Source organism: Tiliqua scincoides, chromosome 5 (genome assembly GCF_035046505.1).
Source record: "Tiliqua scincoides isolate rTilSci1 chromosome 5, rTilSci1.hap2, whole genome shotgun sequence".
In the NCBI taxonomy this organism is placed as follows: domain Eukaryota; kingdom Metazoa; phylum Chordata; class Lepidosauria; order Squamata; family Scincidae; genus Tiliqua; species Tiliqua scincoides.
This window is the reverse complement of record NC_089825.1, coordinates 31,659,071-31,678,888: the sequence shown is the minus strand read 5'-3', so window position 1 is coordinate 31,678,888 and position 19,818 is coordinate 31,659,071. Positions and strand designations below refer to the sequence as shown.

Here is a 19,818-nt window from a genome sequence, read left to right as displayed (position 1 = left end):
CCAACAAAGTGTATATTTTTAATACTCCACAAAAGGTGCCAAAATGCTCCTGGCCAGCCCTAATTCTGGTAGCTATTCCCCATACATTACTATTGAAAAGGTCTCCTTAGACCCTCTATAGGCAAGATGAAATGCTCTCTCTTTCTATTTGCCTTCCATTATAAATGCCGAACTGCACTGCTGGCTCGCACAGTGAATAGGCTCTACCAGTTCAAGGTCTTCTAAATAGCCTGTAAATTTTGCAGCTAGCAAAACCATCATATTAAAGAAAAAAATGAACTGAATTATGAACTCTCCCATTTAAATCTAGCTTACAAAAATACATCAACTCCTAAGATAATGGAAAATTCTATAAATGTGATTTTCACAGGCCGGGTTCATGATTTTTCAATTATGCCTTTAACCATCAGTACATCTTAAGATCTCCTTATTTTAGTGAAGTGGAATCAAGCACAGCACAGACGGTAGGGCAATACCATTTCTCCTTAACCGGAGCTCTCAAAGGACAGTCTGGTGAAGAGTACAAGAGGCTAGACTTGCCTATCTTAATAGTTTTCCAGATCAGATGGAGGGTCAAACCTTTTGTCTCCTATTCTTTTGAATGTCTAATCCCACAAGAAAATCTATTTCTTTTTAGCACACAGTGGTTGGTCACTTTCTGAAACTTTGTATTCACACAACCAAGTAAATGAAACTGCCCATGTACCTGTCTATTGACATGGATGTTGGTTACTAATATTTTTTGGGTATTGATCATGAGGATATCTTCTAGAGCAGCAATTTTCAATCCCTGTGTCGTGGCATTTTGGTATGCTGCAAGTGGTCCACGGATATGTTACAGGAGTTTGGGAGAAGGTTATTTATTGGTAGGTTGGTTGTGGTTGGCAACCTTCAGTCTCGAAAGACTATGGTATAAGCCAACAGCACCCGGTATTCCCAGGTAGTCTCCCATCCAAGTACTAACCAGGCCTGACCCTGCTTAGCTTCTGAGATCAGATGAGATCGGGCATGTGCAGGGTAACAGTTATTGGTAGGGCCATTGAAGGAATGTGAGTCCTCCACCAGCAGCATGGTGTGCCTCGGCAATTGTAAAAAAAATGGATGGTGTGCCTTGTCAGTTTTAGCATCTTGTCAGTGTGCTGTAAGATGAAAAAGGTTGGAAATTGCTGTTCTAGGGCACCTAAAACAAATTGTTCCATGTAAAGGAACAGCACAATCCACCGTACCTCCCCACATGGTGATGTACCATAAGAGCTGCAGGTCTCAATGTCTCCTTCTCTACTTTCTGTAACTTTGGCTAATAAAGTGACCCATTCTCCCATATCTGTTGTCTCAAGTGTTCATTGGGTGGTGCACAAGCAAAATGTTATTGTTGTATATTGGGGTGGCCATTCTTTCACTATTAGGGCTCCTGGACCTTTAAGGATTGTGTAGAAAAGGGAATTGCAACAAGTGCAGCTGTTTTTGTGTTTTTTTTAAAGTGGTAGCACCAAAATCTTCCAGAATAGATTTTCTATTAGATATTCTATAGTTCACCCCTTAACATACAATGGCTCCCCAAGTTTTGGACATTCAAGTTACAGACAGCTGTGCTGATAGGGTTGGACAGATACAGTACATCAATCAGTACTGCATTCACATAGGCTTTCATGAGAGCCCCCTCCTCTGGGATAGAATCCGGAAATGACATCACAACCAGGGTGACCAGATGTCATAACCACAAAAGAAGACAAGGCACCCTGAAATGTAGGACATGACAAAATAAAAGCTAAAAACACTTGTATATTGATTTCATGCGGTTAATTTAAACACGATATTACTTATTATTAAATTTAAAACTATATTACATATAACTTATTACATATAATATTAATTACAAGAAGGCAATGTGCTGCCTTCAGGGGCCTTCTCACAGGGAAAAGGAAGACATTTAGATTTAGATTGTGAGCCCTTTTGGGACAGGGAGCCATTAGTTATTTGATTTTTTTTTTCTGTAAACCACTTTGGGAACTTTTTGTTAAAAAGCGGTATATAAATAGTTATTATTATTATGTCCAAAGTTCTTTTCCAGGACACAAGACTAAAAAAGAGGACATGTTCTGGAAAAAGAGGATGTCTGGTCACCCTGATCACAACATCACATGACATCACAGCCCTGGGGGCTTGGAGTCATTTATTGGCTCTGGTTAGACTCTTAGCTTAAAACTCTCTCTTGATCAATCACAAGCCTAACTCACAAAACAATCCTAATCATATTTACAAAGAAGTAAGCCCCACTGGATTCAAAGGGACTTATTCCCAAATAAGAGATTCAGGATGGTGTATTGGTTCTAGTGTAAGATCCCAATTCAAATCCCTGCTCAGGAATGAAACTTCCTGGTTGACCTTGGGCCAGTCACTGTCTCTCAGCCTAACCCACCTCACAGGGTTGTTGTGAAGACAAAAGGAAGGAAGGGAAATGTATATCATCCTGAGCCTTTTGGAGGAAGGGCAGTATAAAAATGTGCAAAATGAAAAAAAAAAGTGTGCCAAAGTTGCAATATTATGGGCTTTGACTGAGGCCTATTGCCTGACCCTAAACTGGAAAAAATGCACAAGCTATAAACATCCCAGGAAGGAAGTACTTATGTTGTTAAAAATAAAAAATAAATGCTCCTTTTTTGTCAGACCGTAAAATATTCTGAAGATCAGATTTCTGTTGAAAATTCTCCCTGTGTAGTATTTTTCCTGTTTACGGTTCTGAAGAAGAGCACAAAACTCTCTCTTTCTAAGTCTCCATCAAGTGCCACAAATGTTCCGCTTAGAACTGTCAAGCCACACATAAAATATTGATACCTCACATTGGCAGGGTTAACATAGTGCTATTTTAATTGCAAACACACTGTGGGTGATTAGTCAAACCTAGTGTGTCTTGAATTCTAAGATAAAAAATTCCTCCTGGCTGGACCACCTATGTAATTACTAGACTGACCCTTCTCTGTTAAGAAGATTGGTCTTGCTAGAATATTAGAGAGCGTCCATTAACCTGTTGTGAACCATTCTGCAAACCGTTGTTGATTAATAGTCTTCAGCATTTGAGAGCAGAAAGGGAAAAAGGTTGCTTCTGGTGGCAAACTGGAAGATATCTCCTGAGGACTTTAAAGATCTCTATGACCAACAGCTATAAAATAAGCCTTCTAAATATGTGGCCATATCATGGGCTGAGAATCAAATGACTCAGACTCAAGCTGCAAAAACACGTGTTTTTTGAGACTTGTACAGAGTCACGCATGTCAAAAACTTGGGCACTGACTCGGGACTCAGGGCTTTACCCTAAATATGAAGAGACTAGAATAGACTCAAGACTCTCTTTTGTGTGTGCTTGTGACTTTGTTTTTTATGTCTGCTTGCTTTTTTCATCGCTTTCAAAAAGACTTGGACTCGAGTCAAATTTACTCAAAAAATGGTTCTGAACAAGTCACAACAGCCAATGTTATGACTGAAGGGTGAGTCAAGTCAAGGAGGGTAGAGACTCGGGACTCAACTTGAGTCTCCGCGCTGTGGCTCTGGCACATCCCTGCATCATATTTTCTTCATAATAATGTCAATTTTAGGATGAATCAGGCTGTTTTCAAGATGGTTTTTTAGACTTGAGAAGAGGAGAGCTAATACCAAGCATAGGATCATGTTAACACATAGCTGGATACTCCAAGCAAGGAAGTGCTCGCTTTTATGAGTCATCTATTCTCCTCAGCTAGGGAGAGGGGAGCCAAGTGCTCTTGGTGCTTCAGCAAGTTTCAGTGTGAGCAAACCACATTCTAGATTTCTAGAATACTGCACATGAGCAGAGAACTATCTTTGTACTGCAACTGTACTGGGAGATTAATCATCTCAGGGGGACTTCACAAGGCACTATTGTGCCTTCAGTAGTCAGATAGCACCTTCAGAAACGCCTTCGGTAGTCAGACAGGATGATTAAAGGGTAGACTGTTTTTCTAAGAGAAATAAAAGATGGGGTGGTGGTGCTAATCAGTTGTTAATGATTGTGAGAACGCTTCAGGTAAATTAATCTGAAAAGCACATATATTAACACAGAAATATGTGAACACTTCCAAAGCAACCTACACCAAAAGCAAGAAAAAGACTTGTTTCCTTGCCATGCACCAACCCGTAAGAAAAGCCCTGGTAGATCTGACCAATGGTTTCTCTAGCCTAGCATCCTAGTTCCGACATTGGCCAACCAAATGCTTCTGGAAGTTCTCAAACATTGAATGATGACACTAATCTTTCCCACTATTATTGTTGTTCCCCAAACATATCTTCAGTGGCATATTGCCTCTGAATCAGGAGGTTCTATACCACTATCATGGCAAATAGTTATTGATGGACCTGTGCTCTATGAACTATGGGAAAGGCCACAGCTCAGTGGTAGAGTTCCGTTTCCATGCAGGAAATCTAAAGATCAAACCCGATATTGCTATACATTCAGCCCTGATATTCGTGAGGGTTCTGGGAACACTGATGCCAAAACCTGCTGATAACTGAATCTGCAGGTCAGGGCCCTCACCTGACCTCTGGATGAGAATGGAAGTGCTTTCTGATTGCATCTGAAGCTGTTCTGAAACCCAGAGAGGCTGTGTGCAGGTTTGGTCAAATCCATAGATTCTGAACATACAGGTAAAAAGGATCCACAAGTATACTTTTTTTTTCTTCAGTGGATGTAGCAATTAGCATTCTTGGGCTGCTATCCTATACACAAGTGTTTCTCAAACTGTGAGTCAGGACCCACTAGGTGGAACATGAGTCAATTTCAGGTGGGTCCCCATTGATTTCAATATTTCATATTTAATATAGTAGACTTGATGCTACCATGGTATGTGACTGCATTTGGGGAAACATTACAGACCTGTACTTTTAACAAGCTACTATGCATACTCTTTTAACAATGATAGTAAAAGGGACTTACACCTGGGTAAGTGTGGGTAGGATTGCTGCCTAGGATTGTTAAAATGTTCCTGCTTGATGATGTCACTTCCGGTCATCACTTCTTGTGGGTCCTGACAGATTCTCATTCTAAAAAGTGGGTCCCAGTGCTAAATGTGTGAAAACCACTGCTATACACACTTTCCCGTGAGTAAGACACATTAAATAAGACTTACTTCTGAGTAAACATGCCTAGGCTTCTGCTGCTATCTGACATCTCCCAAGTCTACATCCCTTTGTCTCCTCTCATTGAAGAATTGCTAAACAGCCAGAAACTTAGATGGCTGCTTTTCCTGGAAAATGTTCAGATGCTTATCCTTTGAGGAAATGGAAACTAATTTCAAATTAATTAATTTTGAAAAATTTTTCAAAATGTTGTAATTACTTTCTCTTCATCTGAGAGGCCAGACAATCAAGGCTTCACAGTCACTCTTGACCTTGCTGCTGACCCTTGCGACAACTCAACATTCTTGATACCAGGCTGGGAAGATGTTGGGATCCCCCTCCCTGCCAAATTTCGCTCCCTTCCCACTTCCATTGCCATCTTACCTGCCTTGGAGGATCCTTTTGGGTCCATTGATGCAGGCAGGGTGGTCCTCCTGCCAGCGCTCCAGAAGCACATTATTCGGTGCTCTGCCAGAGTGTGCTTTATGGACGTTTTGCAACAGTTCATATTGGGCAGTTAGCTTAGGATATACCCTGGGACCCCTTTTGGCCCTCCCAAAGAGGCAGAGGCTTTTGCAGCCTATAAAGAGGGATAGTTCTATGCTTAAAGGGCTGATCCATCAAAAAATAAGGGGCATAGACCCCTTTCTACTGAGGCCTATAGTTGCACTAATGTTATCGCTAAAATTATATGGAAACTTGGCCCCATGCTGAACTGACAACTCTGAATGAACCATGGCTCTCAGATAATATAGCACCAATTCCTGTATAAGCAAATCTGATGTATTTGTTTGCAAATGGCCGCTGACAGCAAAACACGATTCTCAACGTGAAGATTTACAGGCCCTACTTAATCCAAAAAAGATGTTCTGCTTCCTTCTTAAATAATACACTGTACCTTCTGTTACCTCCAGAGAGGTTGGTTAGTAAAGACGTAGAACAATTGTTAATCATCCACTAATACCCCTGAAGGGCAATTCAATTGTTAAGGATTCTCGAGACGCCATGATTACCATTGTCCTGAATTATTAACAGGCTCGTATCAAAGCAAAAGCTTATGTTGCTTTGGTCTTGTGTAAAAAAATCCTCTGATCTTTGGCAATCATCATTTATTTACAGCTTCCATACATTTCTATCCTTTGCAGAGAAACAGGGATGTCTTTTAACTATGGCCAGAAGGCATTGCATTTTCATACGCAGCACCATCTCAGCGCTGGGAAGCGCAGATAGCTTTCCGACGCGAAAGGCAGGTTATCTAAACATTTTCTTCCCCTGAGAGAGATGGATTCATAATATTTATTCTAGAATACAAATATTAGGGCTCTTTGCTGGTGCGAATTGTCCTTAGGTATAGTAAATAGAGTTCAGGTTCAAACGAAATCAGTGCCGAGCGCCAGCGACATGTTTACATTTGCGGCGAAGAGGACATGTGAGGATGACTTTGGGAATCTGTGATGGAATTAAATTGCGGCCTCTCTTTCATGGGGGGAAGAGCTCTTTGGCATTGGGGTTGCCACTAAAATTGGCTGTAAAGTGTTAGCATAAGCCCATATCAAACACATCGTTGTTTATTATGGACGTTTTCCCAAACGCTGAGATTGGTTCAGAAGGCAAATTAATACCAAATGTCTTTTTTTTTAAAAACATAAATTAAGCAGAATGGAATGTACTGCCCACTGATGGTTGATCAAACTGCTTCTGGTCCTTTTTCTTAGGGGGCAGGAGAGAAAATTTAGATGGGGTGGCTGAGAAGGAATAAATAATTGTATGCTACTTTTGACTTGCCAGACTGCAAGAGGCTCTTTGTTGGAAAACATTCTTTTTACTTCAGACAAACAGAAATACTGAAAAGAAATGGGAAGTGTATATTGGAGGGTGTTAACAGGTAAACAGTCAATTTCTCCACTGTGCCTGTTCACATACAGGAGCCTCTGTAGGCCACATTCTATGATTGACAGTCCGGCATTTTCAGGCTTGGGTTCATGTACCCTTTAAATGTCTCATCCTGTGCTTTCTCCAAGGACCACAGGGTAGAATATATGGATTTCCCTCCTCCCCACCCTATTATTTGCACAACAGCCCTGTGAAGTAGCTTAGGGCGAAAGTAACTGACTGATATGAGATTCCCCAGTGATCTTCATGGTTGAATGAGAATGTGGACCTAGGTCTCCCCTGAAGCAATGACGACTCGGAGTCACATTTTCAGGGTTCATGAAAGGAGCAAGGCAGGCTGGCAAGCTTCAGGGAGAGAGCGCACACACAAGCCAGCCTCCTTGCCTTCTCTTTTATTAACATCTCTCTCAGCCCAGTACAAAGGTCAGCAGGTAAACACTGTACGTTCCTTAGCTCCACTCTAGCCCAGTACAAAGATCAGTCGGGGAACAATGCAAGTTCCTCAAGGGATTTTTTCCCTTTGTTGATTCAGCCTGTTTACCCAGTCTGTTTCCTGACTCAGACTTCACCCAGTCTGCTTCGTGACCTGGGCGTCACCCTGGAGTGTGCTCCGAGGGGGTGAGGGTGCTCACTGGCCTTTGTCATGTAAGCAAAAGGGTAAGGTCCGGCTAAGGTCTGGGTAAGCAAAAGGGTAAGGTCCGGTATTCCCCTGATTATTTCCTTCACTCCCCAGTACTAGGATAACACATGTAGGGATGTTATAGACATGTGTTTGCGCAGGTGTATGGTGGGGGCAGAGGCATTACAACATAGTAAGAACCTTGCTGGATCAGGTCAAAGATCAGTATCTCAACTCCCTATGGTGGCCAACCCAGATACTTCTGAGAAGCTCAACCCAGATACCTCTGGGAGAGAAAATAAATGCATATTCTTCTCCTGTCATTATTTCCCTGCAATGGGTATTTAGAGATACACTGTCACTGAACCTGACTGAAATCATGTCAAATTGTACTCATGACTATAGGTCATGGCTATACGTCAGAATGCCAGATGCAAGGGAGGGCACCAGGATGAGGTCTCTATGCTCCCTGGGGCATTTGGTGGGCCACTGTGAGATACAGGAAGCTGGACTAGATGGGCCTTTGGCCTGATCCAGTGGGACTCTTCTTACGTTCTTATGTCATGTTTTTTGAACATCTCAATCCTACCACCTCTGTGCGGTGATGCAGCAGTGCCAACACATTGAGGCCTTCTCAGGGAAAGGGAACATTTGGGTGAACGTGGACCAGCACATGTGATAGTGCTGGTGCAAGTCCACACTGACTGGTGGTGAATTGGGCCTGGAAAGGGGTTGAAGATTCAGTGGGTGCTCCTGCAACGAACCCACCCTTTCCTGGGCCTGATTTGCCCTCCACCCCACCCCATCTCCTCCACATTCTGCTCACCCCTTGCCCCACTGCCCCCTCTCTGTCTCCCTCTCAACCACTGTATAATCTTACTGGCGGCAGTGGGTATCCACTCTCCATCATTGTGTAGACCATTTGACAGCAGCGGCCCCAGCTATGCTCACTGACACTGTCCTGTTTTCAACAGCCGTGAAGCTGTTTAAACTGTTGGAATAAGTGTTACAAATGGCTCATTGGATTGGGCTATAAGTTATTAAAATGGCCTTGCCTTCTCAAGCTAGGTCCAAGTTTGTACTGTCAAACACAGTGACAAGCAAAGAAGAAAAGGAGTGGGCTAGACCAGAGATCCATTATCTAACATCCCATTTCCCCATAGTGGCCAAGCAGATGCCTCTGACAAGTCCAGAAGCAAGATATAGCCTTCTCCTGCTGCAGCTGGTACCCAGTCCCTGGTAATCAGAGGCATATACACATGGAATTGCTAGGAGTTTATTTTTAAAGCTGAGTTCCAGTTGCTTAGCATACGATGCAAATTTAGCTGCAGTGGCACTCCTCTCTCTCTCTCCCTCAGTTTGCCTGTCTAGCTAAAGCAGCAGCCCAGCATCAAACTGTTAAGTCCCATTAATGTCCATGAGACTCCGCCAGCACAATTCCAGGTACTCGGGTTTCACTGTTTTGCATTTCAAGCTGTTATTGACTTAACAGAAAGTTCAAATGGTCTTTTAATGTAAAAATAATCAGCAGCGGCCGTGTAGCTCTGAAGTGCTGTTCCTCTGCTGATAACTTGTTAAAGATCACAGAAGGCACCTAAAGAGAACATATGCTTGCTGGAGATGGGAGCATGGCTCAGTTATGCTTCACCTTCTAGGCAAAATGTTGGTCTCATATTCACATTGGCTGCCTCACTTCTGATATTCCTCATTTAGAGCACAACCCTAAGTGCTCATTGGGTGGACACAAGCCTCTTGCGCTGGCCCGGGAGGGTTGCAAATGTGCCATAAAGGACATTTGAGCCCACTGGAGTCAGCTGGGCTGGTGCAAGGTTGTGCATCTGCCCACAGAGGCTGCATCCAGCCTCCACTGTGCCAAAGCCCTGTAAGTTTGCACTGGCCTTTCCAAGCTGACATGGGGGCCCAGGAGGGCGGGGAGGAGGTGTTTCAAGGTGGGGAGAGGGCAGGTGGTGGGCTGGCCTGTGAGTGGGTGGGAGGGGAAAGGGAGGTGGGGCCAGGATCTAGTACTTATGCTCCAGGCTGCTTGGATTTGCGCCACCTTTTTAGGTGATGAAGATCCAAGTAGTCCCATTGGGGCTGCTGTGGTTTTATCCTGGGTAAAGGATGTCCTTTGCCTCGGGCCAAGCCCCAGCCAGTCTGAAACTTGCTCTGGATACAGTGCAGGACCACCGGCCTGCCTGTTCCAGTGCACGTTAGGATTGCACTGCCCGTTAAACTAAAGCAATGACACTACCACAATTCTTCTGATGTTTGAGTTATCACCCATATTAAATTGTATCACTTCATGTCTCTTGCACCCTTCTATCATATGATCACTTGCTTACATAAAGTTTACCTTCTGTCACAACTAGATTTTCTACCCAGTTTTTAGCTGGGCCCCAATCTCAGTCTATATCAGTACCAAAAAACCCCCCCAAAAAACCTCTAAATCCCAAGTGTCAGGACTGTTGAGTCTTGACAATGAAATTCAAGCTCTGCATAGGTGTTTATGAGCATTTATTTACAGCTCCACAAACCTAAACAGAGTGAAATCTAGTCCAAGGAATGCCTGGAATCTGAGTTGGACAGTATATAGTTAATCCTCTGTCCTTGAATACAACACACCAAGTTTTCACCGCCTCCCAATTTTTTTATTTATGGAAAAAGTGCCATATCCCCCAATTTCTTCTCCCAAATGTCATAGTAATTCTTTTGAAACATGAAAATCAAAATGGACGTTGAGGAGAGGGTGGGTGGAGGACTGTTCCAGGGGCAATCAGGGAGCAGGAGGCGGGGCTGGGATCAGGCTGTTATGCTGGATCCCAACCCCATTTCCTGAGCAGCGAGGAGCGGCTGCAAGCCACTCCAGTTTCCTTGAACTTATGCCACTTCCTGATGTGGCACAAGTTCAGGAGACCCATTGGGGCTATGGTGGCTTACCCAGGGGTAAGGGGAAGAGCTTGCCTCTAGCTGAGCCACTTCTGACCCCAATCTTGCACTGGATACAGTGCAGGCCTCCTGGCCTGCCTGTTCCAACGCAGGATAGGATTGCACTGTACAAGTTTCAGTTTAAAGTTGGCCGGTCGTTCTCAAACATTCTAGCACTGGGACCCAATTTTTAGAATGACAATCTGTCAGGACACACTGGAAGTGATGTAACTAACCTGGAAGTGATGTCATGGCCAGAAGTGATATCATCAATTTAGGCTTCAAACTTAAGCCGTGATCAGCCAAAAGTCCCATTACAGAGCACTCTTATGCTGTTAGTTTGCATAGCTCGGAATTCAAACATTCCAGCTTGGAAGTCAAAGCAGAACATGAACTTAGATCCTTCTCCAGCCACACACACTTCTCCCCTTTCCAGTATCTATTTATCTATTCCTATCTCTTCTACTGGGAACCCGCCCTGCCCAGTAGCTCTGTTTCTTGTCTTTTCAGCTCTGTGTTTTCAATGGCGGCTGAGCTAGGTGCTATAATGACCCACCTGAAATTGGCTTGCAACCCACCTAGTTATTTAAGCACCTAGAGGAAGAAAAAAAATTTCCCAAAGATGTACACCAAAGCATATTGAAACCTCCTGGTTTGCTTAAAGGAAGATCTATTTCGATGTCCATTTTGTTCACCTACAGGAAGAAGGTGATCTAAGTGGAATGAATCTCCTTCAAAGTCTGAACTGGAATAATGGTATTTTGTTACAAAATCCAGATTTCTCTTCTGGTAATTAGCTATTGGACTTTATTTTTGTACTGAACCTTTGGAATGTTATTTAAGTTTTTATCAGTTCAAGTTCCCATGTTCCTAAGTAATGTGATTTTATCTGTGCTGACACATGGTTATGCAGAACAGTATCAATTTGGTTTTGTTTTATAAATATGTCTGTATTTATTTTAAACAGCTCTCAACTAATTTTGTGCTCTCATTGGTGCTTTAAAGAGTGATTATATTTTGTAGGCGTCCTCATCTTTCTTTGTTATGTCTGATTCCAAATCATTTTGCAAGCTTTTGGTGCAAAGAGATGAGATGAAGTCTTGAGGTCTTCTCATTCACTGCCGCGCAATGTAAAGGCTCATTCATTACACGGAAAGCTCACGCATACATTACACCTACAATGGACATATGAATAGTAATTGAGGTGGATCATTGCCTATGCGAGTCCTTTACTCTTAATGATACATGTGGTGTTTGGTAAAGGGAGAGGTTCTAAGGCTTTATTCAGATTTCAAATCTCAGTATAGACACATTCACCTCTCCTTGCAGTGGCTAACTGAGAAAGAGTGCAGCTAAGTTCATCCCTTTGCACTCACCCTCTCCCTCTGGAAAGGTGATCAAAGCAGGAGACACATCTACCGTATTACATCAGAACATTGGCATCAGAACATTAAAACAGGAATCGTAGGAATCTTCAACAACTTGTCAGGACTGAAAATAAAAGCAGGAAACCCACAATACTTCTTTATAGGAAGTGCAGTCAGAAGCACTGCTTCAAGCACCACTTCTTCCAGTTACAGCCAGTAGACTCAATGGTCTTCCCCTTGGGTGCAGTAAACAAGAGTGACATCCAGGGTTGGTCAGGTCAGGCTGCAACCAAAGGCCCCACATTGATCCTGGGATCCAATTGATTGGGCTGATTCCCTGAACTTGCCCAATACTGGACAGCCATCACAGATTACTTCCATTCATCAATGGAGAGGGTCGGAGGAGCTGTGAGCCACCCCTGGCAAAAGAGGGAAAGTTTTTGCCCCAGGAACTCCAGCAATTTGGTGCCATCACTGGTGGGAAAAGGAACGTCTGGCACAGACACAGGAATGGTTGTTGCTTCTGAGTGATTTTTTAAACCCCTTTTTAAATGCCTTTCAACATGAAAATAAAAGACTTGGTCCAAGACCAGACATGGTTGTGCAGTACAATTCTATGCATGTTTACTCTGAAGTATGTCCTTTTTGTGTTCTGTGGGGCCTACTCCCCAGGAAGAGTGCATAGGATTTCAGCCTACGTCTCTGCTGACAAGAACTGTTTTTCTATAATGGCAGCACTATAGACTTATGGTATTTCGGCGCCATAAGAAACAGAAGAAACAAGAGCCATAGGGAAGTTCTTCTGGAAGGTCTGGGATGCCTTGCTTATCCCAGCTCAGGTCCTTTGACTTTTATTTAAAATGGAAGTTTGGGAAAGAATCATTTATTAGTAGGGCCATCGGGGAATGTGAGCCCCCACCCCACCCCTAGCAGCATGGTACGCTTTGTCAATTGTCCAAAAACCAATGGTGTGCCTTGATAATTTTAGCACCTTGTCAATGTGCCTGGAGTTGAAAAAGGTTAAAAATCACTGACTTGGACAAATGCCTTTCTTTACTGCCTGACATGGTTGCTAGTACCAGGCTGGATTTAAATTCGACATGTTCCCAAAGTGTTTTTTGTTTGTTTGTTTCAGGTTATTTTGAAAAGTTCCAAATGGTTCTGACCATATACTAATGGCCCAATCCTATTTGGACCTTACAATGGCAGATCTTGCGATCTGCTAGCATAAGGCCCAGGCGGTTGGTGCAGCAGTCACTCCACCATTCTGTGGCCCCCTGGCACCAGTACAAAGCCCCAGAGGTCACACACAGCTGTCAGTGGTTTGCAGTTGCTAGTAAGGTGGATCAGGGGATAATCAGGAGTGGATTGGGGTGGGGAACAGGTCAGACCGGGGGCAGGAAGGGGGTGAATCTTGGTGCAGCTGCACATGCTAGATCCTATTCCCCCTGGGAGGAGACAGCTGTCCTGCCAAAGCCCTCCTTTGGGTGAACCATCCTAGCCCTGAACCCAGGATCTTCTAACAGCCGTCTCTGCCAACCCCTCGAACGTAGATATCCCAATTCAAGCCTGAAGATTTACCAGCCTGCATTCCAGAGCTGGGCAGTCACTGGAGACCAGAAGCATTTTTACCATAGTTAACTATCCACTATGTAATAATTTATGTACAGGCATGACCCCTTATCCATGGGGGTTCCATTCCAGAACCCCCCCCCCCATGGATAGCTGAAACCATGGATACTGTCCCTGCAGTACTGTCCCCACTGAAAACATCCCCACAGTCCAGGGAGCATCTTCCCTCTGGAGGTGAGGGAAACTCTGTTCTCCTTGCCTCCGGAGGGGGCACCCATGCGGGAGGTGAGTGGGGGAGCCTGGACCCGATCCTTGGATAACTGAATCAATGGATACAGGATTCACTGATATAAGTCTCCCCTGTATATCTTGCTCTTCCTCTTAAGCGCTCAAAGCATCTTATGTATCGTTCTCGGGCAGTTCTCCATCTCGCAGACCACGACCATAAATGGCTTAAATAGCAGGAAACTCTATATGACCAGATCATGCAGCTTCATTTAGTGTGCACAAAATTAATGTTATGTGATAGTAGCAGCAGTTATTTGGTGATATTTGCCTTTAGGATTCCATTCCTATGCTTTAGTTGACAGAAAGATGATAAAACAAAGGTTATATTTTTACATCAGAAGAATGTGCTCTTTTGACAAGGACAGCCAAAGAGAAATTAGCTTCCTCCAAGTTTAAAAAAAAAAATGAAAATTATGACATGAGTCCAGTTAGAAATTAAAAGTATATATACTTTGCACTCAGTCTGATTTCGATAGCACTTGGATTCAGTGTGAGATGGACAGAGAGACAGAGAAAGAATGATTTATTGGTACCTATAGTATTGTTGATTGTAATGAGATTATAAATTCTACTAATAAGATCACAATCTGAGGCAGTCCTCAGATGGCCCAGTAGTATTGTAAAGGAATAAATGTGGGTTTTATTTGAACTTCATTCATCTGATAATGAATCATTCATCTGATCAGTATCATTTATCAGAGTACTATGACCTGTGCGTTCATAGACCTCAGCTGAAGCCGGTTGATTTGGATGCCAACTCCCCATAACTATGTTAGGTAAAGCCAGACAAGACCAACTCCAGAAGGTGATAAGATCAAGCACTTGCAGGGGGCCCCAGCCCTTGGAAAAGGGCTCAATGCCCCAATAGTGCCACCATTCTCCTTTTGCGCAGGGTGCCCAAGAAGGTCAGAGACGGCAGGATCAGGTTTATGGTATCTGAATGTATAAAGTCACATAGATAAATTATAAGCACTCTCTGGTGATGTCATCCTGAGAAAGCTAAGATCCTTTCTACAGTTACCTCATGTGTACTCTCTGATCCAGCTCACAGCATTATGCATATGGAAGCAGTCTTTTGATTACATATCCTTAGCTCAAGAGGAGACTGATGAATGGGAAACCAAGTGATAATTGTGCAGTTCCCTGCTCTGATCCATTATCTGGTGATATGCACTAGAATCTTTTTATAATGGTGTGGAGAGCCAGGATGGTCTAGACCAGTGGTTCTCACACTTTCAGCACCAGAACCCACTTTTTAGAATGAGAATATGTCAGGACCCACCAGAAGTGATGTCATGGTCACAAGTGACATCATCAAGCAGGAAAATTTTTTAACAAGCCTAGGCTGTAATCCTGCCCACACTTACCCAGGAGTAAGTCCCATTGACTCTCTTTGTTAAAAGCATATACGTAGGAGCCTGCTCAAAGTACAGATCTGTCACATTTCCCCCAATGCAGTCACATACCATTGTAGCATCAAGTCTAATAAAAATAAAATATTGAAATGAATGGGGACCCACCTGAAATTGGCTCGAGAAACACTGGTCTAGACCCTAGTGGTTTGGGAGTTGAAGATCCAGGTTGAAATCCCCACTCAGCCATCCTGGGTGACCTTGGGTGACCTTCCTGGGTGACTTTGGGCCAGTTACTATCTCTCAGCCTAACCTACTTCAAGGAACTATGTACACCACTCTGAGCTCCTTGGAAAAAGACCAGTATAAAACATGAAAAATAAGTTAAATGTATTGGCAGTCTGGGAGAGGAAGCAGAGGATTTTCCTTTTTTCCTGCTACCTCTTCCCCATCAAACAACTTGTTAGTAGGACTTTGGGGGGGGGGGGGTTGTTTGTAAAAGACTGCACACTTGCAGTGCTCCATGTGTGCTCCAAAAAACCACAGTTGGGGTTTGGAGAACATGCCAGAATGTGAAGCTTTAATCTTTCAACTTAAAAAAAAAAAGTTTCGAATCTTCAAGGTAATAGAGGAAGACGTCGAATTCAAATCACACATGTAACTGCCCTTATACCTTCCCTCTGCAAAAATGTAGTTAAAAACAGTTGTGGACCTGGCCCCTGTGCCACTCTGGGGCATGCCGTCCCCTCCCACCCCGGAGAGGAGACTTACGTGCAGTATGGAGCCTCACATGATGTCCCCTCGTGCTCCAAAAACCTTCTAAGTTTTCCGGAACGCTGTTAAACAATATTAAATTGGAAATACTGTTTAACAGCACTCTGGAAGCCTTAGAAAGCTTTTGGGTCACCCATAGACACAGCACAGGGCTTCCCTGGCCCTCTGAAAGGTCCCGGAGGGCGAGCGGACGTGGCAGCGGGCACGATGATTCCACCCCACAGGCCCCACAGGTGTGGTGCCCCGGGGCTTTTGCCCCGACTGCCACTGTTTTAAAAGAAAATTAACAGCACAATCGTAGGCATGTCTATTCAGAAGTAAGCCCCACTGAGTTTAATGGAACCTATTCCTGGGGGAGTGTGCATAGTTTTGCAGCCCAATTGTGTTTATGTAAATGCACCTAATTGATTCTTATGATCAAAGTGGAATCTTCTAGATTTGTAATTGCATGTATTTTTTAGTTAATAAAAAAAAATCTGAGGTGGGGCAATCTATTTTATTCAATATACGCTAGCAGTTCAAATTGTTTAAAGTGATTAAAACCACATTTACGAATACATTCTGGTTGTATAGCTTACTCAGAGGGAATCATCAGCTTGTCTAGTGAGATTTTAATCATTTCATTTTTAACGTAAATATTTGGCTAATAGATATAAAAGGTATTTATTCTCTCTGCAGTTGGCTCTCATTCCTAGGATTAGTATAAGGTGACAGATGGCTGATGTCATCTTTGCTTGGAAGAACTCAGCTGGCAATAATAGCATGGTATATTTCTAGGGATTTGTGGTACTATGTGCATGAAGCAAGCTTTTTAGCAAAAAAACAATGCCCAAAAGGGAATTCCCAAAAGTAAATATCTGCTTATGCTAGCCTACTGTTCCTTGTTGGTATATTGCAAGCAGAAGGGTGCCGTGTTAGAGAAGCATGGAGTCAATATAAAGCTCCATCAATATTGACATTATTCTTGAAGAGGCATTGCAAATGCTACAGATTGCAAATACTGCGGGTCTTTTGGCTCAACATCTCTAATTTTTTGAGTGAGAATAACAAAAGCAAGTGTTTCTGAATTTTTAAAAGTCTGTTATGCATACCTTAGATGTTTAGTGGTTATTGTCATCTGTCATATTTAAGTAGAGTAAGGATATTGTGTGTGTTTCAACTAATACAGTACGATACTATAAAATGGATGTCAACCACACAACAGAAGGAGAACAAGTAGAGATATCCATCTCCTCTTAAGTTATACTGTCTTTCAGTTGGCTAAATGAGCTGATTACACAGGCTAGCACACATTTTGCTTCCTTAAACATTACACCAATTCCTGGGTATATTTGGGGTGCCGATTCCAAAAAATGGCATCCGTTTTGCCCTATCATGTCTAGTTTTGGAGACACGGCATAGCCTCTTTAGTGAATGGTTCAAGCAGCTTCCTCATGAGGAAGCCATGGTGCAGGCTTCCTCATGAGGAAGCTGTTTGAACCATTCACTAAAGAGGCTATGCCGTGTCTCCAAAACTAGACGTGATAGGGCAAAACGGATGCCATTTTTTGAATTGGCACCCCAAATTCATATCAAACCACCATAAAGTTTGGGAAAAACTTTTCTGACCCTCAATTTTGTAGGCCTATGTTATAAACGTTGTGTGGTTATAACCAGTAATCTCATAGTCATGACTAAGCATCTTTGAAATCCATGAGACCAGTTAGAACCCAATCCTATCCTCCCCACCCCCACTGGTGCAGTTGTGTAAAAAATGAATCCATTATATCCAGCGGGGGGCGGGGGTGTTCAGAGATGAAAGGGGATTTAAAACTCTTTACGCCTCCATAAACCTCCTGTTCCTCAATGGGTCTCTTCGGACCTGAGCCAGCGAAATCAGAAACATATCTTACGAAACATAAGTACAATATCGTACTTCCCATAGCCGGTTTTTGGGTTCTGCATGTTTTGGAAAGGCAGCGCACACACCTTGGGGGAGGCCACGTGACTTTGATCATTGTCTCATAAAAACATAATAACCCTGAACCCTGCTGGATCAGGCCAAAGGCCCATCTAGTCCAGCTTCCTGTATCTCACAGTGGCCCACCAAATGCTTCAGGGAGCACACAAGACAACAAGACACAACCTGCATCCTGGTGCCTTTCCCTGCATCTGGCATTCTGAGGTAGCCTACCTCTAAAACCAGGAGCTTGCAAATACCTACCATGACTTGTAACCAGTGATGAACTTTTCCTCCAGAAATTTGTCCAATCCCATCTTAAAGGCATCTAGGCAAGATGGCATTACTACCTCCTGTGGCAAGGAGTTCCACAGACTAATTACACGCTGGGTAAAGGAATATTTTCTTTTGTCTCTTCTAATTCTCCCAACACTCAATTTTAGTGGATATCCCCTGGTTCTGGTGTTAAGTGGGAGGGAAAAGAGCATCTCTCTATCCATCCCCTGCATAATTTTGTACGTCTCAATCATGTCTCGTCCTGTCCCGTCCCCCCGGTGCCTCTTTTCTAGACTGAAGAGCCTCAAATGCTATAGCCTTTCCTTGTAAGGGAGTGCCCCAGCCCAGTAATCATTTTGGTTGCTCTCTTCTGTACTTTTTCTGTTTCCACTATATCCTTTTTGAGATGTAGCAACCAGGACTGGACCCAATGTTCCAGGTGTGGCTTTACCATTGATTTGTACAATAGCGTTATAATATTAGCTGTCTTATTCCCAATACCTTTTCTAATGATCCTCCGCTCTCCCAAACTGGTTCCCAGTGCGCAATCTCTCTCTCTCTCTCTTTCTCTGATACACTTTGAACATGACATTTGGAGTACTGGAGCTGTGGTTTCTGCAATCATGAGAATCACATAGGGACAGACATGTTAATACAAATCACAGCAATCATGTGTAACTGGATAATCACAGGCTTTCACTTCCCATATTACTTCCTCCATATTAATTTGAGGTAGGGAAAGCTTACAATTTTTCACATGTGGGACATTCAACTGTCTACCGTATGGGTGCACTACTCCATCAGTCCAGAGGGAAACTCAGGAAATACAGGAATGCCTCTTCTGATCAAGAAGCTTCCTCAGGCACTGGTTAGTTGCCAGCCCAGTTTATTATCTTGGATATGCGGTTCCAAGTCGTGAGAGTCAAGTCAGGTCTTCCTGAGAATGAGCTGCAGAACAGGGCTACATGCTTTGCCTGATCTTTGGCATTAGCAGGTAGGACAGGGTACATTTCCTCCCTGAAACCATGGATGGCTGCTGCAAATCATTGCAAACAACCCTGAGCTAGATGAGCCAATGGCCTGACTCATGATAAGGCCGCTTCTTATGCCTTTTCATCATGTTTACTATTTAGGCCCCTTCTCTCCCACCATTCCAGCTACTTTCTCACAATCCCAATTTGTCAACTAGTTTTAGACTTCTGTGGACTTCCTGACTCCCATACTTGTCTATAAATAGCAGAGGTGGGATATTGCTCCAGGGGGGCCCTGCCTCAAAATCTAGGACCAAACCACACACACCAAGTACATGTCTCACGGAGTAGGAGTGCTAGAAAGGGTCTCTTCTACATTCTGATCTCCACTGACATCCACGATAGCAACTGTTACCCTGCACATGCCCGATCTTGTCTGATCTCAGAAGCTAAGCAGGGCCAGGCCTGGTTAGTACTTGGATGGGAGACCGCCTGGGAATACCGGGTGCTGTAGGCTTATACCATAGTCTTTCGAGACTGAAGGTTGCCAACCATTTGACATCCATGGAGCTATTCACAACCATAATGAAATTTAAACAAACAAACAAAAAGGGTCGAACTGGGGACAACTTCAAACCAAACTGGACAACAATTGTTCTGGGACATTTCTATTGCTCCCTCACCTGTTCAAGAACAAAGAGCTAACCTTGAAGGA

At 43.4% G+C, this 19,818-nt stretch overlaps 2 pseudogenes; one reads left to right on the top strand and one right to left on the bottom strand.

Moving 5' to 3' along the window:
- Window positions 1-915: 915 nt before the first annotated feature.
- LOC136654773 (5S ribosomal RNA) lies at window positions 916-1,032 on the bottom strand (annotated as a pseudogene).
- An 18,471-nt stretch (window positions 1,033-19,503) lies between these two features.
- Window positions 19,504-19,620, top strand: LOC136654639 (5S ribosomal RNA; annotated as a pseudogene).
- Window positions 19,621-19,818: the final 198 nt, after the last annotated feature.